We start from the raw sequence: 27,198 nt of genomic DNA on the forward strand, positions 1-27,198 counted from the left end.
TAAAGAGAAGTAATGTGCAGCAATAAAAGTTATATTATTCATCAGATATATCCAGATCAACAACATCAACATAGGATTAATAAGTTTATGGTTAATCTAAATTATTCGTTTATGCATTATTCAATGTTTTGCCGTATTTTTACTCAAATAATCAGGATTTATTCATCTATTCATTTTTATTTTCATTTATTTTTCATTTATTTACTATATTTTCTTTGTGAGCACTTGGTTATTTTCTTTCTCTCCATCACTGCATAAGGTGTATATCTATTGCTAGACATCACTCTCTTTTCTTTCTCTGACCATACCCAGGTTCTCCAGCCGGGTTGCATGACTAGATCCCTGCTATTTCTGCACCCGATGCTTATCTGGCCTGTCCACAAACAGGCGATGAAGATGACATTCTCATTATTTGCTGCTGCTTTTTACTCCCCCCCCCCTTTCTCCCTACCCACATCACTATCCCCCATGCAGACTCCAATCCATATCATATCAATGATAATGTCACAAATGGTATATTCCAACATAGGAAATTAAAACTGCAATACAACTTGAAAAGGAGCAATACACCAGGCTCACAACAAAATACAGTACACTGCTGAACAGAACAGGTTAAAAAAAGTTTTATACCAGCATATAATGACAAACCAACTCCCAAAACATACAAAAATTAAATTTTACAGGGTTTTTTTGTTGTTTTACCAAATAAAGACACCCAAAATGCACATGAATTCTGAACTATAAAACACTGAACTTCTGTCCTTGTTTACCTTTCAGATGGCTTCTTGGAAATGTTGGGCAATCCAGTAAAAACACAGCAAAAACAGGCCAACAACATGACCAAACGCTAAACACAGGATAAAAGTACTGACATGTCCAATAAACACCTTTAAAAAAATCACTTTTCTGTATAATGTTGTCATAGAAAGCTTGTTTTTTAGCACTGTCTGCCACAATGGCTCGCTACTCTGTAAACAAACCCCACCCACTCTGTTTTTTTTCTTTTTGGATAAAAGCCTCGTGTCTCAGAAATACTGTGATGCCCTATGATTATTGTACTGACCTGTATACTACTGGAAATGTCAGTGTCTGGTTTCAAAATAAGTGGGATTATTTTTATACTTCAAGACTAGTATTTTAAAAATAGCACTGCAAATCCTATTGCCGTCTAGAACATCAATGTTTGAAATTTAAAAGAACAATATTGAAAAGTTTGGCCTAATCGGCTAGATATGGCTGTAGTTTGCTCATGTCTGGCCTCATATTAATCACAATAGATGTAAAGATAAGGATATTACCTTATTGTTCCACAATATCACATTGACAACATACTGTAGCATCAATAGCTTGTCGTGTTGAATTTGTAAATAAATATGTATTACACAGAAGTAGTCATTTGTATGAGCTGTGGGTCGTTCATATGTTTTTCCAAATCCCAGTGAAAGGCTCAGTCTGCTGAGTTGCAGTTGCTAAGCCACAGCGGTTTCCTGACTCCTTTGGTTGTAGAGGTTAGCCTTTTGCCAAGTACACCTCTGCATCAATTCTGGCAACACAAGACACTTAATTGGATTCCAGAGGCTGCAAGCTGCATTCTGCATTTCTTCAGGCAGCATAGGAGAATGCCCACACTGCTTGATGGCGGGCTTCATATATTGTTTTGAGTGCAAAGAGGCATGAAGCTGTAAAAGTTCAACCACAATTCAGACAGTTACAATTTCACACTGTGTAATTGAGACTTGGCTGTTGGCGTATGTGTCACATAGGTCATCAATAGCTGCCACTCGAGATTATAGTCAGAGTGACGGAGTGAAACATGGCACGCATTGGAAAAGAATTTCCCAACTGTGAGTGAACATAATGTTCTTGAATTGCCTTTTCCAACCTTGCATTGCTCCATATGAACATAAGAACATGGAGTCAATATTAAGCATGTTATGCAAATAAAATCTTACTAAGCTTTTTTAGTAGAAACAAGGTAGAGACGTGAATGGCTATCAACTATGTGAACAGCAGTGGAATTAAACAGTGTGGTCACTTACCACCATCCTCTTCCTCCTCTGCCAGTGCAAGCCATGCAATTTAATTGTAATTTAATGTAATGTAATTTAATAGAAACTGTTCCTGCATGACTGTGCAGCCATTACACAATGCATGCACAAAGACGTGCCTGGATAGGTTTGGCAGGCAGCACTTTAGTGCTCTGACCTCACCCCAATCAAACACCTTTGGGATGAACTACAAAGGAGAGCATTTTGCCCACATTTTTTTTTTTTTACCAAAGGCATCATTCACTCCCTTCTGGACAATTACAGCTGTCCCTCTGTCACGATCGGGCTTCACCACGTCGTGACAGCTTTCTTAGTTTTCGTCTTTTTCTCTGTTCCTCGTTCGTGCCCTTATTTTGTATTCACTTCCTCTGTTGCTCTGTTCTGTTTTCCGTTCCTCTCCACTTTCTCCCGCACCTGTTTTCAATTTCTGATTGCTATTTAGTTCAGGTGCGCGCTCCCTTTGTCGGTTCATTGTCTTGTGTTTGAGTTTGCCATGCTACTGCGTCATCCTGCTGCATAGCATTAATAAATATATTTTACCTGCATTTGGGTTCTAATCTCTGCATCCTGGGGTCGAACCTTAAAACTCTCAAGCCGCACCGTGACACCCTCATTTAAGGTGGTTAATTGGCTTCAGACTGGCCTGCGATAAGTGAACGTATGCAAAGTAGGATTCAATAATAATTAAATTGACTATTTCCGTAGTTACATCATACAAAACCTGTCTTCTCACGTCCAACACTGTGGTTCTCCCCACTCCATGTGGCAGTACGCCTGTCTTGCAAATGTAATGAGTGGGCTGCACAAGCCTCGTACGATGCCCACACACAACCTTACATGAAGCGCACCTAACATGCATGAGCCGTATGCCGCACTCACAATCTACAAGCTACCGACCCACAAGCATGTGGGTGTCACAAATCACTTGCTCCATAAGTACAACACACTTACCTATATCATCTACATAATGACCACAGCCAACCAAAAATTGACAACAAAATAATGGGAGGATAATTGTTTTTTTCATTGTCATGTCGGACATGCTACATGCACTGTTAAAGTCATCTAATCTAATGTCAAGCCTTTGCAATATTTTTTTCATTACTGGTGCCTAGTGACCACAATACTACATATAACTTGTGTTTCAATATTTTTGGAAAAGTGAAAACTGTTATCACTGCAAATGGGAGACCAACTCCACGTGAGCTTCCATGTTCAGTTCCTGCAGGTTTAATGGCAAGTTTAATGGCACATTTGTCCATGCAGTTTAATAGTGGAGTTCCCCTCATTATTGTACCATAAAAAAGCAGCAAGGGATGACTTTGTCAAGCCTTTCAAAACTATGCAGGGTACAGTAAGTGCATACTTTAGTCCTACTAGTGTTTCAACCTAAATCATCAGATCATCAACGGGCTGGTGTGATGTTCCTCTCAATCAGATCCAATCTCTCTGTGCAAACAGACCCATCCTGATAACATGACAGGCTGCTAAGTATCCTGTACCACGATACTATCTATCTGGAGAGATTTGCATATGACACAGGCCGAAAATGAGGTATCTCACAGATTTGTGGACAGAGGACATGCAATTCATTTCCTTCTGCCCTCCTGTTGGGTATGTTTTGAGCTGCATTGCCAGGTATGGGCTGAGCATGTCCCTTTGAATGTTAATGATTAAACTCCCACTCTCATGGCACAGTTTCACTTTCACTATAGTCTCTTTTTTCCCACTTTCTGTTGAGGAGAACGAAAGCTGATGGCCTGAGGTCCACATTTTTTTTTATGAGTTTTGGATATGTTTGGCACTTTTCCTGAACACAAATGTTGACCACGATAGCCAAGCTCAATGATGCTGGCAGACAAAGTAATTGCAGAGCAACCGATTGACACACAGGAGAAGAGAATATCCTGTCCCAGAAGAATAATACAATTCTGACATAAAAAATGTCAGCAAAGAACAAAATGAAGAAAAGGATGAGAAATGGATGAGTTGGAGTAAAGTATATGAAACAATTATGCAATTGTGGTCTTTTGCCCAGGCAGTGGAAAACATAAGGAGACGAGACAAACAGGAACAGCAATCAAAACAAGTAGAAGTCATGTTAACAACATCGAAACATGTATTCAGCTGTACGGAAAGAAATAACAAAACCACACTTATCATCATAATAAAGTTCAACAGTAGTAAATACAAAACCCTGACGGGAAGTAAGCGGAAAAGGAACAAATGTCAACACGAATGCAATGTAGGCGTTGCCAAGAAAGCAGACTATAGTCTCACACGTTAGTGCACACTGTCTAAAATAAAACCACCTTCCTGCAGATCATATTCTCACCAAGCTAACACATTGTGTCTACCAATTACACTGCTGTTTCCTCCTGTGCCTGTGTGGTCTAAAAGCGTCATACATTTTTAAACAAACTGCTTCTTTTGGATGTACATGGTTGTTTTCAGGATAACATTACTATATGCATAATCTATGTTGTGCAAAAGAGTTCCCAGCTTTGTGGCATGCGAACCATCCTTATTTTGAGGCCAACATGTACAAAGCAGTAAGAGTAGTGATGAGACTGTGCTGTTGTTGTTACTATCTTTAGCTCTGCAGCAACTAGAGGATCACATCGGTGGGGCCTTTTCCATGTAATTTATCTCTGTGTGCTTGACAGGCTTTAACGATATCCTAGTTCAAAATGTAACGTTTTAGGGCCAATTTGTCTCACTGTAAGGTCTAGGAGAATATATCAAGATATAGTTTTCAAGTTATTTCAAGTTTTGAAGACACAGTAACCTTCTAATTGAGCATCTTTTTACCATAAATAATAACTGTACAACTTATTCTGTGGCCATTGTGGGTCTTTTGGTCTGATATTTCTTTGTAGAAAAAATGTCCAAAGCCCCACCTTGCTCTATTTTTAAGCCAATCAGCTCACAACCTGCCTTAAGAGTTTCACCAAGCTGTTTCTTATGGGCGATTATCCTGAGAGGATTTAGTTCACCAGTTTCAGTTCAGTCTTCTCAGATACCCACTGTCCTTGTTTCCTATATGTTGATATATTAAAGCCTGTATACAGCCTTCTAAATCATTTATTTTACATTGTTAGAGCTAAAAACACAAATTACACAGGAAGAACATTACAAAACCGGAATAAAAGCAATTCTAGAAACAGTACGACACAGCAACCTGAGGTCAGAAATGAACAATAGGTTGCAAGAACTTGGAAGTTTGAACCCCCAATTTTATGAGTCAGAGGATTACCACGGTGCATAGTTTTTTTGCTTCTTCTTTGGCTTGTTGGCAACAATAATTCAAAAAGCCTTGCATGCGGCAGAGTTCCCTAATGCCGATCAATTTTGTGGCCCAATGAAAAACAATGAAAACTATTTTCATCACTTTATAAAAAATGTAATGTTCAAGCCGGGGCATGTGAAAACACTCACTGTCCAAGGAAAACAGGATGTTTGGTCACCCAAACTATTGTTACTATGATACATGTGGTCTGTTGGACATGAACATCTTATGTCATTATGTAAATATATATGTCACACAATGTACTGTGCAAGACAGCTTCTATTATATCTTTGACATGAATAACAACTTGCATGCATTTAATGTCTAGTTTCCGTCAGTGGCCTGGTTTAAGATCATTTAAGATAGTTTGAAAAAAGGTGTAAAACTAGCTTTTAAACATGCATGTAACCATCTTTAGTAGATTCTGTATGGCTGTTTAAAAGTCAGATTAACATACCTAGATTGTGCAATTGGAAATGTAGTTCTCTCTCTTGCGTGCATGTGCTACTGCATTGCTACTGGAATCCCTGGATTGTCACTGTCCTGTGCCATTAATTGTGGCCAAGTGGGTCATGATTGTGTAGAAATTGCTCAATGTTCACTGGATGCACATTGCTAGTAGCGGTTCTGCTTATAGCTGTTCACATCCATATGTGTCCATGTCCAGTGGATTTAACTTTAGGTAAAATCAAAATTTTTGCCGGGAAAAACAGACAAGAGTGTCTACCATTAATAAAGACATATATGGAGATTCTCCATATATGAATGGAGGAAGTTAAACGGTCGTACTTTGTGATGTAAAAAAGTACTCATCACAATGTGGTGACCTGAATTGTTTCTTTGCAAATTGCTACCAGGTCATGTTCATCATAAGAATTAGCAGGCATCTTTACAAAAAACAAGCCCAAATTTGCTTCTAAAACGTAACAGATCAACTGGAAAAGCCAGTCGAGGTAATGCATATAAGGTATGAGGTAATGCATATAAACAGGGATGTCACGCTGAGGTGTGGAAACCAAAGAAACCAAATTATTTCTGACTAATTTAGTGCATGGAAACATACTGATATTTAAATCCCAACTCACTGTGTAGCTGTAGTCAACTTAGAAGAGCATTGCAAAATCCACTACCTTAATATTTTTAAGTTATTTTGAGTTCTATTCAGCAAAAGGTAAAACAGCATTATATGGAAGCTTCACAGTCTGAAGAAAATCCATTTTCCCCCTGAACTTCACAGGTTCACTTTTCAAAGCATAAGATCAAGTCAGAGAGAAGCATTTCAACACCGTCTGGCACCACACGCTGTTTAACACCCTGACACGGTGATACATCTGAGAGCTGCGTTAGTGTATTTATAGACTCATTTGCATGGACGCTATATGATGAAGCTGCATCCAGTAATTGACTGTGTAAGTTAAACCCTCCAGTGTTGTGCACTAGATAGAATATTTTAGTCCAAGACAAGTACACAAGGGAGTGAAATTCATTACATATGCAACAGTGGTATCACTGTTGCATATGTAATATGTTTCAATTTCACTAAGAATTTTTTTTTTGTTTTTTATTGCGATTATCTTGCATGAAAGAGCCTGGGCCTTGAGCTAATGTTTATCTCCTGTCAGATTTCAATTCACTTGACTGTGTGTGTTGGATCTAAATCTTAAAAAAACATTCAAAACAGACCCTAAAAATGCTTAATAACAGAGGAAGGGCACATCCATTAACTTGAAGGACTATTCATGCACAACAGATGTAGAAATGTTGTAAGTATTTACAACGTTGGAAACAGATTTTCTACATTTATAAGGTCAAACAAAGAGCCAGTGGTCTTACTGCCATGCATGGCACCAGCATAGCATACCTGAACATTCACATCATCAAACAAATTAAAATATTAGTCAATGACAACCTACTGAACACAAAATGTAGTTTACTAAGGACTAAAAAAAAATCCAAACCTACATGAAGTGATCCCCCCGTTTAAAAAAATAACTTAAATCTGAAATTAATTCTGACCTATCAGTCTGGAAAGGTTATTAAGCCATTTCTAAAGATGGAGAATACATGAAAGAATCATTCATAAAAGTCTCAGCATCTATTCTCCCGATTAAAAAAAAAAATACATGAAATGATTGAGGAAATGAAAGAATGCCTCTCTCTGCAAAGACAGTCAAGGACAAGAGAAATAGAAATAGAATGGTCAGTGACGGCAACTCAGCACAGGTGTAAACGCTATCAAGCAAACAAAACTGACATGCAAAAAAAACGCAAAATCTGATTCGCTAAATGCTAATATGCTAAAGTTTTCCGTCCCCTTGACCTCGCCCATAACCTACACATTTCATTATGTCATCTGTATATTATTTGTACATGATACTCGGGAATAAACTGTTTCATCTGTTCTGAGTTTCGAACCTCCCTGATGGAAAAACAGTGGCGACAGTGCTCTCCTGTGGTGGAAGGTCATCTCCTTGAAGCTGAAGGATGGCATTTGAAAAGGTCACCCCACACAATAAATGAGTTCATATGCTTTCTTTTGACCCTTACTTGTGGCATACAGTGTTTGTGTGGGCAGTAGTGTTACGGGTGCATGTGATATGCATTTCAATGCAAGCAGATATGACATATTCATTACATGAATGGATAATGCTGCTTGCTTCAGCATTTTTCTCTACCTTTTTAGAGTTCAAAATATACAGTAATGAATGTGAATGTATGATTTTATAAGGTTGATTGTCTATCGGATGAAAATGTTACTTTTGTATGAGGTTCTGCCAAGATATGTAATAATCCCAGTAAAGGGGTAGATCAAATTTTATAGACTTATACCATCTGATATCCATCCAATAAGCTGCTTATACTCACTAGGGCAGGGGTGCTCACACTTTTTCAGCATGCGAGCTACTTTTAAAATGACCGAGTCAAAATGATCTACCCACTACAAAAATGCAAAACATATATTATTATTATTTGTACGTACAATGTATGTTGATGTACCTTACATAACCAAATGAGCCAATATTGCAAAACACACATAATTAACTATGAACATTTTTTGTAATTACCTGAGTTTACTTTGATGACTTGCACTGAATTGAATCAGCCAGGGATGCATAGTCCGGACAGTAGCTGCTGATAGCCAGGTTAGCCAGGCAAACGCACTTCGAAAAAGACATTGTGGAAAAAAAAGTCCACCTCCCATTCCGTATGGAAGTGATATGTTTTTGCCTTTTTACTTGGTCCAGCTCCTTCACTCATTTTAGTGACCATAAACTTTAGGGAGGGCTTAAAATCTCGCAATTCGCCGAATAGCTTAGCACTTTGCATCGTTGTTTACGCATGAGCGGTGACCTAAAGGTCAAAATTCAGTTGTCATCTGACTGGTTGTCCTGTATGTCAATCAAGTAACGGGGATGGATGATAGGCTGACATCGTAAGTTCTGCTGCACTTAGAGACGTTGTTTGATTTGATTGGTCACCCGAAGGGCAACATTCAGTTGTCATCTGAATGGCTGCCCTGTATATCAATCAAGCGACGGCATTGATGCTAGGATGATATTTTTTTTATGTCACGCCGCGATCGACCAGTACCACCTACGCTACGCGATCGACCGGTAGATCGCGATCGACTTAATGAGCACCCCTGCACTAGGGTATATGCTGGAGTTTATCCCAGCTGATTTTGGGCGAGAGGTGGGGTACACCGTGAGCTGGTCAACAGCCAATCACAGGGCACATATAGACAAACAACCATTCACACTCACATTCATACCTATGGACAATTTGGAGTCACCAATTAACCTAGCATGTTTTTGGAATGTGGGAGGAAACCGGAGTACCGGGAGAAAACCCACGCATGCACAGGGAGAACATGCAAACTCCACACAGAGAATCGAACCCTGGTCTTGTCGATCTCCTGACTGTGTGGCCTACATGCTAACCACTTGTCTACCATGCAGCCCAGCCCTGTGCTATTTATTGACTTATTTATTGTATTGAAGTATTGACTATATTTGTATACATCTGTCAGTGTACAAATCCTCAAAATACTATACAATATTCTTTGTATCTTATCGCATTTTATGTGCAATACCGCAACACTCCTCAAGTTTGCTCCACCTTATGAATGCCGGACACACGGCCGACCTTTGGCTTCTTCTTTTCCTGAAAAATTTTATGTTAACAGAAAATTGCTTTTTTTTTTTTTTTAATTTGCCCGTCATCCACAATCCTTTTGTGGGACAAGAACATATATTTCCCTTTTTGGGTATTCTCGACAGCTGCATCATGCTGACAGTTTTTCCCTAACGATGGACATAAGGAAGACTCACCTATTGTACTTCGCTGATAAAGCGCTGTCAAAAAAAAAGAAAACAAAAAACAAAAAATTCAATTTACATGCCATGACCTTTATATTAACCAAGCTATAGCAACATTGTTATTGTAGGAGTCAACACCAAGGAAGTACTTTTCTGGGGTATCAAGTCAATGCTAGGTTATAAATCGTGCTTTTAATGTGTATAGTAGAAGGTTGTAGCAACAAGTCAAGATGCTGGCCATCATTAAAATTTCACACACTGAAGCAGTGGATACTTCAGCAAAAAATAGCGGCTTATACAATGGAAATTATGCATCTACTTGTACAGCATGTAAATATATATATATATATATATATTTTTTTTTTTTTTTTCTCGAGTTTTTTAGAGGAGGAATAGCTGAATTCCTGGTGGCAACACTGGCATCATTGTTAGTGAAAAACTGCCAGCATGAGGAGGCTAACTAGAACGCAAAGAAACTGTAAAGATGTGTGTTCTTGTTTCACATAGGGATTGTGGATGAGTAAAAAAAAAAGGTACTTAGTCTTTATCCTCCACAGAAATGGTGCATGTGTAGATTTTCATCAAATAATGGCAGTGCATACATGTGAGAGGGATCTGGTTTACGTGTGATAATCTGACCCTTAAAAAGTCAAACAATTTAATTAAGGGTTTTCATCCATTTAAAAAAAACGGTTTTAACCAGTTTTATGCAATATGTAAATTTTTTGTGGATGTAAACATGGTGACGGTGCACCCTATTGCTGACTTGTCAAGTAGACAAGTCCAAACATGTACTGTACATCAAGACAATACAAATCATTCATTCTGTCAAATTAAAAACGTTTATATATTAACATGTCAATTTCTTGTCTCACATTAGTTGAACGATGTCTGGGTTTGTGCATGTGGTGTGAACTTGAACACAAGTTCTCAATGCCAGTGGCCTTTTCTCAGCTGCCAAGTGCTTCAGTGTGACAGCCAGCCACCAGATTCTGGTTGCTGTCAGGCTTAATCAGAATTGATGAGGGAAGTTGGCACATTTGTATGTTTGACATCTCAAAATATTCACTGTCGAGCTCCATGGGCCAAAATGACTTTCCCGTCCTCAACCTTGAAATGTGTAAATTAAAAGTTAATGAATGGCTGGCCCTCAAGTCATATGTACTCTGGCCTCATGACAAGCTTAAAAAAACAATATTAAACATGTACTTTTATTTAAATACATAAAGTGTTAAAACAGAATATGAAAGGACTTCCTGGATAGCCTTTTTGCTGTCCTCTACTGTCACTTAAAGCTGAAACAGCAGATCGAACACCACTGGCCATGTTTGAGGAGAAACAAAACGGCTTTGTCGAGCAGTCATAATCATTGTCCTTCTAATGATAGTGTTTGTTGATGATGCCTTTTTTATAGACGAAGTTTATGTCTTCCGAAAGAAACACTAAGCAGCTGCCATTGTGTATTGTTCAGGACACAAAGCACATATTCAGAATAAACCTATTGAAAAAAAAAGCAGTGATATGCATTCAGGGCCAGCAAAGCCTTCTCTGCTGGCTTGATGTTCAATTCCAGTATTTCTTTCATTAAAATATATTAACTGATTTCCAACAGTCTATTATCTTTATTCATTTGCATGTTTCTTGGCTGCACAGCTTCCATTAGTATTAGTATTGGTATTAGTATTAGTATTAGTATGTTAAAGTTTGTTAAAGTATGGATACATATATTGGTTGTGAACTGCTTCAGATTAAGTTGTAGTGTAAATGTGTAGATTTTTGGAGCCTTTAATAACCCAGCCATTCGTATTCTGGAGCCTATCCCAGCTTACTTCTGGTGAGAGGCAGGGTACACCCCGGACTGGTTGCCAGCCAATCACAGGGCACATATAGACAAACAAACATTCACACTCACATTCATACCTATGGACAATTTGGAGTCAGCAATTAACCTAATATGCACGCTCTGTTTCAGAGCTCTGTTTTTTTTAACAGCAGCTCACTGTGATATCAATGCAATCCTTACATGGGCTGCAGATTGCAAGCACTCGGTTCCTACTTATCCGGAAGTCCTCGGGAGCGCTTGGGAGTGCGACCAATCACAGCGAAGTAGGTATGCCTGGAGACGGGCTGTGCGTGAAATAAATTACACAGACCCTTAGCTGCAGAAGCAGCAAATCCATGGAAACGCTGCACAAAGAGGTACAGAATATAGAAAATATAGAAAGCTTTATGTGTGGGTTATCGTGTGGAGCTACTGTAGAGGAGTCCACAAAAAATGAGCAGAGAATGAGCATAATAAGTCCTCTTTAACATCCACGGAAGCGACTTTGTCACCAATGTCCTTGAACAGACTGAAGTTCCCAGTATTGAAGCCATGCTATTGAAATACTAAGCTCCGGTGGACCTGGATGGGAACGTCATCTTCCCAAGATTGTTTTGTATGGCAGAAGTTGAATCAGAAGTCTGACATTTGTACATGATGCTAAGGTTCAAGTGAGCAAGTAGCTACGCATGTAAGTTTCAAGTTTGTAACAGACTTTTCTGTCCACCTCAGTCATTTGTATTATTAGAATTTAATAACAGTACAAGACATGTTATCAATTCGTTTGTCATTATTTCACTTTGGTTTCTGCTTTTAAAACTATAATTGTGCTCTATATAATATATATATATATATATATATATATATATATATATATATATATATATATATATATATATATATATATATATATATATATATATATATATATATATATATGTGTGTGTCTCCATATTTATGTTGGAAAAGTTTTAATTAGAAAAAATGAGGTGCCATTGTGTATTATGTTATATTATGTATGTTACACATTGCCATGAATTTAAGTGACAAGCTGCTGCATACATTATGTGACCAAAGGTATCAGATGGGTATTCTTCACATGTGAAGAGGCTGGGTTCACTGGTTGGCTCAGGTGGTTGATACATGATCTATTTTTACGGGTCAGCCGATACAGATTAGCTTCTTGTCCATCAACCTGGGTGCTGCATTGCCCCGGACAACATGAGGAATCAAAGCACATTTCCTTCTTAACCAACCACCACTTCTGAACATGCATAATAAGAGTATCACTTTAAGTCTATCAGCGCTGGAGTTTTTTATTTTTTATTTTTTATTCATTACTTTTTTCAATAGGTTGTAGCCTGAAAATAGTTAAAGATAAAACCATCCTGTAAAATCATCATAATGACCCAAAGTTTGTGATGGGAGTAGGCTCTGTTTCCACGGTACCATCTCATCAAAATGTCCGATCCAAATATGATGTTCTTCCTCATCTTTCGAGCACACCCAGCCATCATCATCATCAATTACAACTCTATCTTGAGCAATACTGCTGCCTCAATGGCTATTATATACTGCTATTACTACATGGATAGATATTAAATATCTATATATTTATCTATTATGCCTGTGAATATTGTCATTCATCCTGGTCATTGGTCTCAGGTCTAATCTTTCAATTAGCAGTTTATTTTTTTGTCCAGGACTCTCCCACGGTTTGCATTTAATGCGGTTTGCACATTTGGAAGTGAGCCCTGAAAGAACTGTCCTTTACACTAGTCAGCAACATTAAAATCGTAACACATACATCACTATACAGGTAAAATAACCTTGGAAATAAATATTACAGACATACTACAACTGTTGTTAAACCTTTATCAAATGATGACTGAGAAGATGGATTAAATTATGATAAGCACGCCTTTGTTTCCCCATAATAACTTTGCATTCAGCCTGTCAAACCAGCTGCTGTATACCAGAATCTTCCCAAAGGAAGGAGGAATGAGGAAACCAGGCCAACCAGGCCAATTTTAGCACCAGTATGCAGTGAGTTCTATTGATGAGGCCATTGAAAAGTTGCTGCACATTTGCATGATCTGATGTTTGGCAGTGTGACATGAAGTGTGTCATCAGTTAATTAGGTGCAGAAAAAAAAAAACACCCATCTATCAATAAAACATGACGAGCTTTGTTTGCTGTCTCATTAGAACAAAAGCCTGCTGTTGTTGTGTTTTTTTTTTCTGTCTCTTTATTATTACCATTGCAATAATGTTACTTCATGTGGGATATTATAAGTTAGGAAGGTAATTTAATTTACTAATGTTTTTACAAGAGTAGCACCGGTATTATTTTTGTTTGCATGAACAACCGATATCCAAAATACCAGGACTTCATTACCACTGATTCATATACAGGCAGATCTTCAGTAATAAATGAAAACATGGCGCTTGTTTTATTTTGATGCCACTGAATGCAATTCACAAATAAACAAAATAAGACACATACCGCGGTATGCAATGTAAGTTATTGAAAAAGTGCCAGGTTTATTTTAAACAGTTTGTTAACAATTAAAACAATATGACTAAAAGCACAAATAATACTAAAATAGCACGTCTTCCTCCTATCAACAAGTAAAACATTCAATTCATTCATTTTTTCATTACAAAAATGAGATGGTTATCAGAAAAACATGGCTCTGTGATGACTAAAACATGACAAACCGAGAGTGAGTTTTCAGTGTCGAAATGAAACGAAAATGTTAGTGTTCTATTTGACATTAAAAATGCATTGCTGTCTATTGTGTATGTAACCTTTCAGTCAAAAAGTAAAATGTATGCATCCTAGCTTGGCATACAGCACACTTCCTGCTCAACACAATGGTGGCCGGTGAGTTGTGCAACAAGAGCACTTCTGATGACACACTAATTTGTGGATATGACATGACATGATTGAGCAACACTGCTTAAATATATTCTATATTGTTTGTATTTATGTTCTACATTGTTTGTCTTTTTAAAGTGAACAGTAAATTTGTAGAAGTCACATTTATAATCACCTGGCGGGAGCTATGATCGCGACATAGGCACATATTTCACTTTGTTCTGTATATTTTTGTGATACTCTATGTTTGCTTTGTTTTCCTTTGATGAATGAAGCAAGTAATGAGAACAAGAGCCAGATGGACCACCACCTTATGATCTGTTCTTTGCAATGTTCGTTTCACTGTTGACTGCTGTGAATGAATAGCTTCACAAGACGTATTTGACTTGAAAGTATGATATAAATCTACTTTGGATGCAAGGAGGCCATTCCTGATGATATAGAGGACACCGTCAAAGTTGCCACAGAACAGACTAAGTACCAAATTACAAATTTCCTTCCATCCTTTCTTTTACCTCTGTATTCAACAAATCAATATCTGATCTACTATTGATCTACCAAGGATACATTTGAATGGTCTGACTCACATCTCTCATCAACTAAATATTGGTCTATGTCTCAAGTTAATACAAAGTAACGCCTCCTCACAGTTTGACTCAAAGAGGCTGTGTAGGCAGGGTATTGTTTACAACCATTCCTGATGTATGCACTCATCAGCAGTACAAGGACTATTTGTGCTGTTATGTGTTCACTTACAACAAACAGGGCAGACAAATGATTCATTGTTGGATTAATACACAGTCTACACAGTTCACCTTATGTGAATTAGCAATAGTCAGTCCTCAGTGTGCATATGCACAGTTATTCTTTCACTTAACATTTAAGTCTTGTTTTGATGTACAGTAGACCTGAAACAATTAATTAATCGATAATTAATCGATTAGCCAATTAATTAACAACGATTTTGGTTTTCAATTAATCATTTCTTTATTTAAAACTGTAAATATCCCCTGATTCCAGCCTCCCAAAGGTGTGTATTTTAAAATTGCCTTAAGCATCCATGAAATCCTTGTGTTACATTTGCGCTTTCGGCAAAACCAGATATTTATACATAACAGCACTTTAGAAAACAGTGATCAAAATGTTTGCTTCTATGTTGCAGCTGAAACCACCAACTCTTTGTGTTTGGTTCATATTGTTCAGGTCAACAACTCATTTGACCAACCCTTTCCCTGCTCTCTTGTGTCATTTATTAGATTTTATCATTGAATTAGGACAGAAAGGTCAGCTTGTACTTGGACAAAAGTCTTGTCGCATACCAAAATAATGTACGATAGAAATGTTATTCCCCTTGAAAAACCACACATGCTCCAAAAACATAAGCTCATAAAGTCATGGTGCCTTGGAGAGGAAAATTCGTATTGTGTATGACTGTCATGAGCTTGGAGGAGTCCATTCATACATCTCAGCAGTCTTGTACGACTGATAGACTTCATTGTCTTCTTTGGTTTCATTTTCTAAGCCTCCTCCTTCATCTAACCCCAAACATGTTGAATAATGTTCATGTTCGGGGACTGGGCTAGCCAATCTTGGAGCATCTTGACCTTCTTTGCTTTCAGGAACTTTGATATGGAGGCTGACGTAGGGCCTCTCATGTGATTTGGAAGGTAATGGTCAGCATATACCAGGCTGTTGATGTTGACATCCAGTATTTGTGGTGACTGGGATGCAGTTTAATGAATGATTAATCAGAAAAATCAACCATCTGCCACTTTTCCACTGTCCACTTTCCACTGTGGGCCTTGGCAAATGCAATGCAATTGTTTAGTTGTCCTTCAAATTCTTGCTTATTTATTTATTAGTTATATTTATTTTTCCAAGTTGGACAAGTGACAGACTTTTGTTAGGCACTCTGTCTGCCTGTCTATCTCTCTATCTATCTTTAAAATTAATACATATCTGAATTGAATGTGATTGGTTGTTGGCATCAGTTGGTCGTTCACAATATATTGATGAGATTTTTCTGCAACTTTGGCAAAGAGCTAGGACTGTATGTGATTTAAGCAAATTTCCTGAAGCACCACATCCACATGGCTGCTCGGTCCAAGAGGGTCAGATGCAATGGAACGTTTGATGGGCTTTATTAATACACACTTCAGATTTTCATTCAGCTGGCTGTTTAGTCATTGATATAATGTCTGATGTATTGTCTAGTATCTTTTCACCAACACTGACAGACATAAACATATACAGTTACGTTCACCTTTTCCTTGACTCTCTTTTTCACGGTGTGCGAAAAAAAACAGCAATTTTGCATCTTTCCTGTTCTTTGCTCGCAATCATACAACTGCAGCGTGACTCTGAACTCTATATTTGCACATGCCAACCATGTTGATGAAAGATTCTGCATCTAAAAGGGAGAGGAATCCAGCCATCACACAAAAAGGTAGACTTCTGGACATGCTGAAAGAAGACAGAAGTCACGCGACTGTGGGGTTCCATTACGGAATACTGGAGACGAATCTTCGGTTCATGAAAGACGACAAGGAGCAGTAAAATACTACAACAGGAGCAATATGTTTAAACAAGGATACAAAAACTCTACAGCTGAACGACACCAGGATGAGGCACTTAATCAACAAAGACCCAACTCTCAATATTACATAATGTGCATCAAACAAGCAAGTTTGAGTCATTTAAGGAATGAAGCTAACGCTAAGATAACATTCTGTAGATGGAAAAAAGGAAGAAATATTTGTTTTGAATTTTGAGCAGCCATGTCAGTTATCAAACAATACATTTATTGATATATTTGCCTTCCATTATGTTTTTTTTCTCTTTGTGGGTATCATTTTTATACCTCAGATTTTATGTGATTCGAGAGGCTGCAATCCATTATTATTATGAAGGCCTTGCAAATCACTCTGCAACAAAATCCATACACAGAGTTTCTCTGTGCAAGCTTGATCATTATGACCACAGTTTCTTCTTCACTGAAGGTTTTGCATTATTTTTAAACATTAGATTGTGGTTTCCGCCTGGCACACACCGTATGCCAGGCAATAATTTTTTGGGGTTGGGAAAATGATGTCATTTCACTAACATAAAACATATATATACAAATATACATATATAGCCTGCTGCCTGAGCAGTGCAGTGTTATTGGAGTTTTATTGAAGTTTTGGACTATTTTGGCCCTTTCCTGACCACGCATCTTGACAATAGCATTGCTTTTTTGACACCATCGACATGTGAGGTAGTGATTCTTTGAAAAATCCCGAGTTGTGAAATGCAGCTGCTACAAAGCCAGGCTACAAATAGACAACAGACCCCATTAAAGCAGTGATTTTCCAGGAGAGGGGAAAGGTGTTGGGCGGTTCAAAGGGCTAACTTCTGGTCTCTGCTTGCTACCTGAGCAGACAGATTGTCAGCAGATTCTCATTAAAGACTCCGGGTGAGGGCTGCACGATGGACGTGTGGTTAGCATGTTGGCCAGACAGTAAGGAAGACCTGGGTTCGATTCTCTGCTTGATAGTGTAGAGCTTGCCTGTTCTTCCCGTGTGTGCGTGTGTTTTTTCCGGGTACTTCAATTTCCTCCTACATTCCAAAAATATACTAGGTTAGATAGTAAACAGTGTGCAGTTGGAATATTAACAGGGTGGTTTTGATTTGGGTTTAAGGCTACTTAACAAACAGGAAGAAATTGGTTTAGAGAATGTATACAGCCAGTAGTAAAAGAAAGAAGACCATCTTACAAAAGTACGGAAGATGTAAGGACATTTCATGTCAAGATGATGACCGCTGTTGACAAATACTAATTTCAGTGTGACAATGTTGATGCAGAGAGCATGTCCTCAAATGCCAGAATCTTTTGTTTGGACAAAATGTATTTTACGCTACTGAAACGCTAATATGTTTTGAGGGGTGATTCATCCTTTCCTTCTCTGTTTTGACCTCCCATTTCCTTTCTGCTAAGTGGACTGTCATCAAAGATATTCAATTACAGGCTACTTAGAGTCAGCAGGAGTGGCAGCAAATGCTTGTGGCATTCAAAGCCAACTGGTGAACACAAGTCAGCATTACAATGATGCTTTGCCCTGACAAGGTGATAAGGATCAAAACAGTGTGGACAGCACTAGACTCAAGGCAGATAAAGGAATTTCAAAAGGAACCATCTTAATGTTATGAAGACTATGAATAAAGCATCATAAAGCTGAATCCCAATTATACCCCTTGGCCCTTGTCTTACCCCTTACCTCTCGGTTTTATGTGTTCACAAGAATAAAGTGGTGTCCCAATTCTCCCCAAACTGAGGGGTAAGGGGTGAGTGCTAATGGCTATACACCGCTTGAAACCCTGTGTGGTCGGGGGAACACCCTTGAAATGAAGAGGAAGGCGGAGCTACAACCTTTGCCGAGAAGACAAGACACAAGTGCGGAGACCAAAATAAACATAAAAATGTAAGTAATTACGCATAATTATTGCATTTCAAAGTAAGGTCATTCATATTTTTATTATATATTTGCTACTCCACATAAATATTCTCCACAATCTGAGAGAGAACATCAACTGGAGGAAAAAATAGTTTTTTCTTGATATGATGCTTGATACCATTTATACATTTGTTGATGAAGTCTGTGATATTGTTATTTCTATTCCATATGCATATTTGATACATTCTGTTTTTATAAATGTTGTTACAGTGCTGCTTGTAGGTTGTTATTAAAGTTGTTCGTTGTTTTGCAATAAACGCTGCAATTTGTAAAAAGGGTAGACTATAGAACATTAAGATAATGTAGAAATGTATGCACCTTACTTCATGGGAGGAAACATCTATCACAAACAATTTAATTATCTCATCTTCTGCCTAGGGGCTGCACGGCGGAGGAGTGGTTAGCATGCAGGCCACACAGCTAGGAGACCCAATTTTGATTCCTGTCTTGGGCATCTCTGTGTGGAGTTTACATGTTCTTCCTGTGCATGCTTTTCTTCGGGTACTCCAGCTTCCTCCCACATTCCAAAAACATGATTGTTAGGTTAGGTTGTTTTTTTTTCTGTTTTGTGGTTGGCTATGTACTATTCTTAGTAAAAAAAATATTGAAGTTACATGCCGGCTGCACGGCGGTGGAGTGCTTAGAGCGTAGGTTTTCTCCGGGTACTCCGGTTTCCTCCCACATTCCAAAAACATGTTAGGTTAATTGCCGACTCCAAATTGTCCATAGGTATGAATGTGAGTGTGAATGGTTGTTTGTCTATATGTGCCCTGTGATTGGCTGGCCACCAGTCCAGGGTGTACACCGCCTCTCGCAGAAAGACAGCTGGGATAGGCTGGGATAGTTTGCCAACGTGTATGTAATTGCTTCTGGAATAGCAGGCTGTAAGATCAGGAAAGAGAGAGTAATTGGAGGCAAGATGACCTAAACAACCTGGAAATCTCAGTGGATACAAGAGCCCAAGGGTTTTGTATGAGGCCCAAAACATATGAATCAAACATGAACCAGATACAAATCCTTCTAAAAAGGTGAAGGAATTTTGCAGCAGCATATTTGTGTTCGTTTGCTGTAGCTGGAATGCTACATCTCCATTAATGGAGATTGATACAAGACCTGTCCTTTGCCATCAGGGAAGGAAGGATGGAAAGCAAGATTGACAGGCGCATTGGTGCGGCGTCTTCAGTGATGCAGTGGACTCTGCATCGGTCCGTTGTAGTGAAGAGGAAGCTAAGCCGAAAGACAAAGCTCTCAATTTACTGGTCCATCCCCGTTCCTATACTCTCACCTATGGTTGTGAACTTTGGGTAGTGACCAAAATAACAAGATAGCGAGTACAAGCGACCGGAATGATTTTCCCCGGTGGAGTGGCTGGGAAAATGTTGTGGAATTTAAACAACAAACCTACAAACAGTTGTCAAATCAATACCTCTTGCAATCAATTTTGTGTGTACAAAATCCAAATGTTAAACTACTTAATGTGTAGCGTTCCTTTTATATGAGTAATTGTGCACTGATCTTTTGTTCTCAGGGCACAGCAAATGCTTTCTGTTAAGCAAAATAAAATCCAACCGGAAATGTCAGTAAAATAAACACATAATTTATTCTGTAGTGCAACTGTGTGAGCAACAGGTGTTCATATAATGACAAACACTGTTCAGCCAATGATGAGATCCTGTTGGCACGTATTTACTTATTCTTACTAATCCCGCATTATGGCAAAATTCACTCACCAAGATAAAAGGTAAATTAAGGAATTTTAAGGTGCAATGGCCGTAGGAAAATGTAGGAACAGAAGAACCAGAGAGGTTTTGGACAGGTGTGATTCTACAACTTTGCACGTCTGATGATGTTGCTCTGGTCATTTGTATGCTCACACACTTGAAAAATTTGTGTGAACATTGTTCAGGTGCACTACCAGACATGCAGGAGCTGGTTTTTGGGTCATAACCAGGATTTGCTCAGCAGTCTTAATTTGTTGCACATTTTGCAGGTGACAGATAGTGACTGACAGTCCCCCAACAGTCTCATTTTAAAGATGTCTTTGAGGTTACTGAATATTAGGTGTCTGTTTTTTGTAGCGCTTCTTCATCTAATCTTTCATTTGTTCTATAATCCATCTCATGAGGTGCTAATGGATACAGCAACTAATTATGTGTTTTTTTCTCTAATAGACTTAGTATACTGATAGAAAACGTTACTATCAGAGTAGAGAAATTATTTGATTCAAAACATAATCATTCCATCGTATCACAACATTGAAAATGCTCTCTTTGAGCAGTCAACAAAACTCTGGTCCTCATTATGGAACAACCAAAAAGGAAATCACTTGGATGTTTCCTGAAGTTCAATATGCCAGAGCACTAAACATTTTGGCAGCCAGTTTTCTTCTCTGGCTGATTAGATGACAAAAAGAGTGTTGACGATAATTGCTGTCTATATAAGTACGTAATTATTTATGTGTCACTGACTTATTGTTGGATGACTTTGTGTTTATTTTCTTGTACATATGAATTATGAGTACTATATTTATAGCTATTTGAATTTGATATGTCTGATTTAATTGGGATTTTTTGTGTGCATGTGTGGAAGGACTAGTGTACCATTTTATTAGGATTTACTCAGATTTTTCATACTCCTTTTCAGACATGATGAATTGTGTATTTATACATATATATATATATATATATATATATATATATATATATATATATATATATATATATATATATATATATATATATATATATATATATATATATATATATATATATATATATATATACTGTATATACATGTTAGAGGCCTTGGAGAAAAAGTCAGAGAGGCCAGACTGAGTTGGTTCGGTCCAGAGGAGAGATGGTGAATATATTGGGAGAAGGATGCTGCTTGTAGAGCTGCCAGGTAGGAGGCGGAGAGGAAGACCAAAGAGGAGGTTTATGGATGTAGTGAAGGAGGACACGAAGGTAGTTGGTGTGAGAGAGACAGATGCAGAAGACAGGGTTGGATGGAGGAGATTGATTTGCGACCCCTGAAGGTGAAAGCCCAAGTGTACATATAGATATATACTGAAAATGAAAATGTACAGTATATTTAGCTTTTATTTAATATTTAGTTTGTAGTGGTGCAGAATTATACAGTATTGATGTGGTAGTTCTAGGACTATGCTACATTTAAAAACAGATTTGCAGAAGAGGCTGTTGAGTCTAGTGGACTTTTGGCGTTCCACATCCTGCATTTGTGGTTCAAAGGCAGAAAGGGCAAGGGACATCGCCACATACTCAGCGATAACGATGAAGCTACCCCGAAAGGGTCCTTAAGCCATCCCTATTACATTGTATTTTTTTTTACAATCACATTGATGCCAATCTCAGATGTTCTCGCTCAACTTTCAAAACTCTAAAAGAATACCTTATAACGCACAGCCCCACCATATCTTCACAACCTTGCAATGTACGTATATCAAATTATTAAAGAAAACTTGCACTTCTTTTGTTTGAAATACTGTAGGGACACTACTTTAAATCAATCACACAGAACACAACAAAAGATCCTGTATTATTTTTTTTTTCAGTCCCTTACATTCCTGCAATGCATGTTTCAATAAGGTTATTTTTTGTGCTTCGAAACAAGAATGACCGTGGAATCATTGAACAAAATGTGCAATTTATGCTTGAACTACAATAGTAACTGGTTTATTTGATGAATGGCAAAGAAAATCCATAAAGGTGAACTGAAAAGAAATAAACATGATGAACTCAACTTGATGAACTGCGCTGTAATTAGTGAACAATATTTTAAATCAAATCAAATCAAATCAACTTTATTTGTAGAGCACTTTTCCTGCAAGGAGATGCGACACAAAGTGCTTTCCAGAATTAAAACAATTACCACAATTAAAAAGGAAAACAATGAAGAAAAAAGAAAGCCCCTCCTTCCCACCCTCCATACTAGACCCACACACACACACACACACCCATCCACCCACACACACACACACACACACGCAAGCACACAATCACCCACATTAGGGAGACATGGCATGGTACTGAGGAACAAGGAAACACCACCTTTGGGGCCGTCCACACTGGGAGAAGCTGCAGGCCGTGCCATCGGAGGACCAGCACCCGGGCCCTCCGACTCCGTTAGACGGGCGGACCCCCACATTAAAGGGAGGAACCCCCCAGCCGGCCGTGTCGAAGGGACCCAAGGATGGCACCCCCTCAGCATACCCAAACAGCCCCCAGTGTGGAGGACCCCCCTGAGGAAACACTGGAGCTGGAGCTAAAAACTAAGACCATAAAATAGGACTAAAAGATAAAACATAACACTGGAGTTAAAAACTGAAGATTAAGAGCATAAAATAGGACTAACAAGATAAAAACAAAACACTGAAGTTAAAAGGTGAAGAATAAGAACATAAAATAGGACTAAAAGGATGAAAACATAATAAAAGCTTAACAATATTAGTTAAAAGCCTGATTAAAAAGGTGCGTCTTTAATCTTCTTTTAAAAATATCAACAGTCTCCACAGTCCTGAGGCTCTCCGGCAGGCTGTTCCACAGGTGGGGGCCATAGTGGCTAAATGCTGCCTCACCGTGGGTTTTTGTTCTGGGTTTTGGTTTCGCTAAAAGGCCAGTGCCGGAGGACCGCAGGGACCGCGGGGGTTGATATGGTAAAAGCAGATCAGATAAATAAGAAGGGGCAAAGCCGTTAAGACATTTAAAAACCAGTAAGAGAATCTTAAAATCGATCCTGAAGCGGACGGGGAGCCAATGCAGCGACTTTAAAACCGGTGTAATGTGCTCCCGCCCTCTGGTCCTCGTCAGCACACGTGCGGCTGAGTTCTGTAATAATTGGAGATTTAAAATACTTTTTTTGGGAAGACCAGAGAGCAGGGCATTACAGTAATCTAAACGACAGGATATAAAAGCATGCATTAGCACCTCCGTGCTGGCCTGAGAGAGAAACGGGCGGACTCTGGCTATGTTCTTAAGGTGATAAAAACCTATTTTTGTTATATTTTTAATATGTGGGATAAAATTTAGCTCAGAGTCAAAAATCACGCCCAAGTTTTTGACAGAGTCGGCTAGTTTAATATCCTGTAATTTTGGTAAAAGTTTCTCTCTCTGGCCTTCAGGACCTATGACTAAAACCTCAGTTTTGTCCTGGTTGAGCTGCAGGAAATTCTCTGCCATCCATGACTTAATGTCTACAATGCAGTTAAAAAGGGCATCAAGTGGCCCTGAGTCATCAGGAGACACGGCGATGTATAGCTGTGTATCATCAGCATAACTATGGAAGCTGATGCCGTGCCTCCTGATCACGTCCCCAAGGGGAAGCATGTACAGATTAAAAAGGAGTGGACCTAAGATTGAGCCTTGAGGAACCCCACATTCAATTTCATGGGTTCCTGAGGAACATGTATCCATACTTACATAAAAACATCGGCCTGTGAGATAAGAACAAAACCAGTTAAGAACAGTACCAGAGAGGCCGACCAGGTATCTAAGTCTATTTAATAAAATGTGATGGTCCACTGTATCAAAAGCAGAGCTTAGATCCAGTAGAACCAAGACTGTGAGGTTCTTGTTATCCAAATTCCACCTGATGTCGTTTAAAATCTTTACAAGTGCTGTCTCGGTACTGTGGTTCCTCCTAAAGCCAGACTGATGTTTCTCTAAAATGCTATTTCTGTTTAAAAAGTCATTAAGTTGGTAAAAAACCAGTTTTTCTAAAATTTTACTTAAAAACGGCAAGTTGGATACGGGTCGGTAATTATTAAGATTGTTGGGATCTAAATTGCTCTTCTTCAGAAGGGGCTTCACCACCGCCGTTTTGAAGGCGGTGGGGAAGACACCCGTCTGAAGAGAGCAATTCAAGATGTTTAAAAACTGCTCCTCAAAGAATCCATAAAGTGATTTTAAAAGTGATGTGGGAATTGGATCTAAAAGGCAGGTTGTTGGGCTTACTTGGGAGAAAACTCGACCAAGTGTCCTTGCATCAACCAGGGCAAAACTCTCCAGTCTCTCCTCAGGCAAGGACAACATTGTTACTTGTCCTTTCATCAACTCTCTCTTCTGGAGTTAGCCAGATATTCTTGCTGACATTACAGTAGATATGGATCCTTGCCAGGCACCAAGGGGGGAAATCACTGGGCATGACCAATCCAGGCCTGACATTGGTCTGACATTACATGTACTTACTAGATCACGGCAGCGGCCTCACTCATTGTCATGCCCAGATTGATGACATTATCCACAACCATTGCTCTGATTTCTTTTGACACCCTTTGCTGTGGCTGTCTTGGTACCCGGGCCTTGTCGTCTCCTCCAGCACTCTCCCCTCCACCCCCCTGACTTTGTTGAAACCTGACAAGGCCCACAGCCACCTCTCCACTACCAAATCTTTCTCTCTCATCTCCACGTCCACGTCCTCTCACTGCTTCACCTCAAGCAATCTGTTAATTGCGATGGCAATTGATAATCTGTGATGTAGATGAGGTCCTTTGGTCAGTTTCAGACAGAAGGTGAGATCCATAATAGTAATCCTCACACTAAATACTACTGTAAACTACAGTATTGTAAACACTTGTCATTGTTTTGGTGTGTTTGATTTCACGGAATTGCAGTACTCTTTCTTTAAGTACTTATTTTAGTATGTATATTTCTTTGTAAAACAAATATAAAAAGAAAATTAAACTGTTCTTATTAAATACTTTAACGTTCAGCTTTTTGAGAAAAAGTAATTAACATATTTTGACTTCAGTGTTTCGTGTTGTTCAAAAATGGTGCGTGTGTGTGTGTGATTGTGTTGTTTGAATGGCATTTTTAGGTTTTGATTGAAGAGTTTCATTATGGCAGACCTGAGGTGTCTCATTTTGCGAGTTCTGACACAGCAAGACAAATTTAGCAAAATATTTGTCAGGAATTGGAAAATAAAATAAATAAATATAAACTGAAACGTACAGTATATAAACCACATTTTTCTCATAGTAAATAATGTAAAAGCAATTCTTCTGTTCAAATCATATGGATTTATGGTAATCTAAACACAGCATAACATGTCAAACTTGATGCTGTCTTGTGTTTTTTGCAGTATTATTTTTGTCTATTTATATTTTCTTTGCCATTGTGGTGGCATACAAAGCTGCTTGCTTTTGTGCAGACGGCGAACCGCATCCTGAAATCCTGCTTCGTCCAACCTCCTCGGGGAGTAGATCTCTCAAAGCCAAAGGCGACTTCCACCTTGGAAAATTGGCTGGGGAAATTGTGTGATATAACATAGTTGCTGTTTCAACGCATCCCTTTAATGCACTCCACCACTGAACCAAAAGAAGATTCAGCACATCATCCACTCCTGTCTTACTGACAACACATCACCACACCAGGATGGAGCTGTGTGTGCGCAATCACTACCACCTATGACACATTTACACAAGGCTCCCATATCGCTGTCCTCGGCTTTGAGCTTACAATTCAAAGCAAAAAAAAAAAAAACAGTTATTAGTTGGGACGCTTATTAGTTATGCCCTGGTACTACTGTATAAATGACAATTAAAAAAATACAGGCAGTGCTCCAGTACCTTCTCACTTCTTTTTGGCAGTCGACGCACTATGTGACAGCTCAACTCACAGCGACAGTACATAGAAATGACTTTGGTCTTGTCGAGAGAGCCATCTGCCAGGGCTCCGAAGCTAAACTTACCATCCAAAGTACAATTTTCTCTGTCCTTTTCTGCTCAATAAATGTTCCTGCTTTCTCCACATTGACTATAACACCGCTACATTTCCTCACAATACGGGGAGGGCCGAATCTCAAACCAGACGTGTGCATGTTAGTCGTGCTTTAAAAACAACAGTGTCATTAAAGGGAATTTTTGGTAACTTATTAGGTAGCTTATTATGATTATGCATTAATGCATGACAATGCATTAAATTTGACAACCTATGTTTTTATGAATGTAAACTTTGAGTAGATGGGCTCTACCAGGTCCAAATTGGAAATGTTATTCAGGATTCATGAAACATTTTGTTTGTAAATCTCGATATGTTAAAACTCATCAAAACATATCTTAGTTTATTTTCATTAAAAAAAAGATGGCACATATGCCACCTGATTCATTTACAGCCGGGGGACAAAAATAGTTTTGGCTATCACATGACAGCAGGCACAACCGGGACCAGCTGCCTCAACTATTGACGCAAAACAACACCTTTGTTTAGAGTGCTAACAAGTGCTAACTTCCAGTATATGTGAGGCAGAAAAGCATCGGAAATGGAAATAGCTTACAGATAGTGAACACATTTTTCTCAGGACCTCTTGGACCAGCAAAACATTCTTGATGACT

The 27,198-nt window shown here is 38.6% G+C and overlaps 1 protein-coding gene across 3 annotated transcripts in view; it reads right to left on the reverse strand.

Annotated features, from left to right (window-relative positions):
- The window catches only part of LOC131140021 (leucine-rich repeat and fibronectin type-III domain-containing protein 2), a 99,829-nt gene that overhangs the window by 31,687 nt on the left and 40,944 nt on the right, over positions 1-27,198 (reverse strand). The window contains exon 1 of one of the 3 annotated variants that reach the window (XM_058090068.1): positions 771-5,657. The exons of the other annotated variants lie outside the window; for them this stretch is intronic. The gene's annotated coding sequence lies outside the window, so the exon portion shown is untranslated. Of the gene's footprint in view, positions 1-770; positions 5,658-27,198 lie in introns of those variants that run through there. 3 annotated transcript variants of the gene reach the window in all.

This window comes from Doryrhamphus excisus, chromosome 13, assembly GCF_030265055.1.
Source record: "Doryrhamphus excisus isolate RoL2022-K1 chromosome 13, RoL_Dexc_1.0, whole genome shotgun sequence".
In the NCBI taxonomy this organism is placed as follows: Eukaryota; Metazoa; Chordata; class Actinopteri; order Syngnathiformes; family Syngnathidae; genus Doryrhamphus; species Doryrhamphus excisus.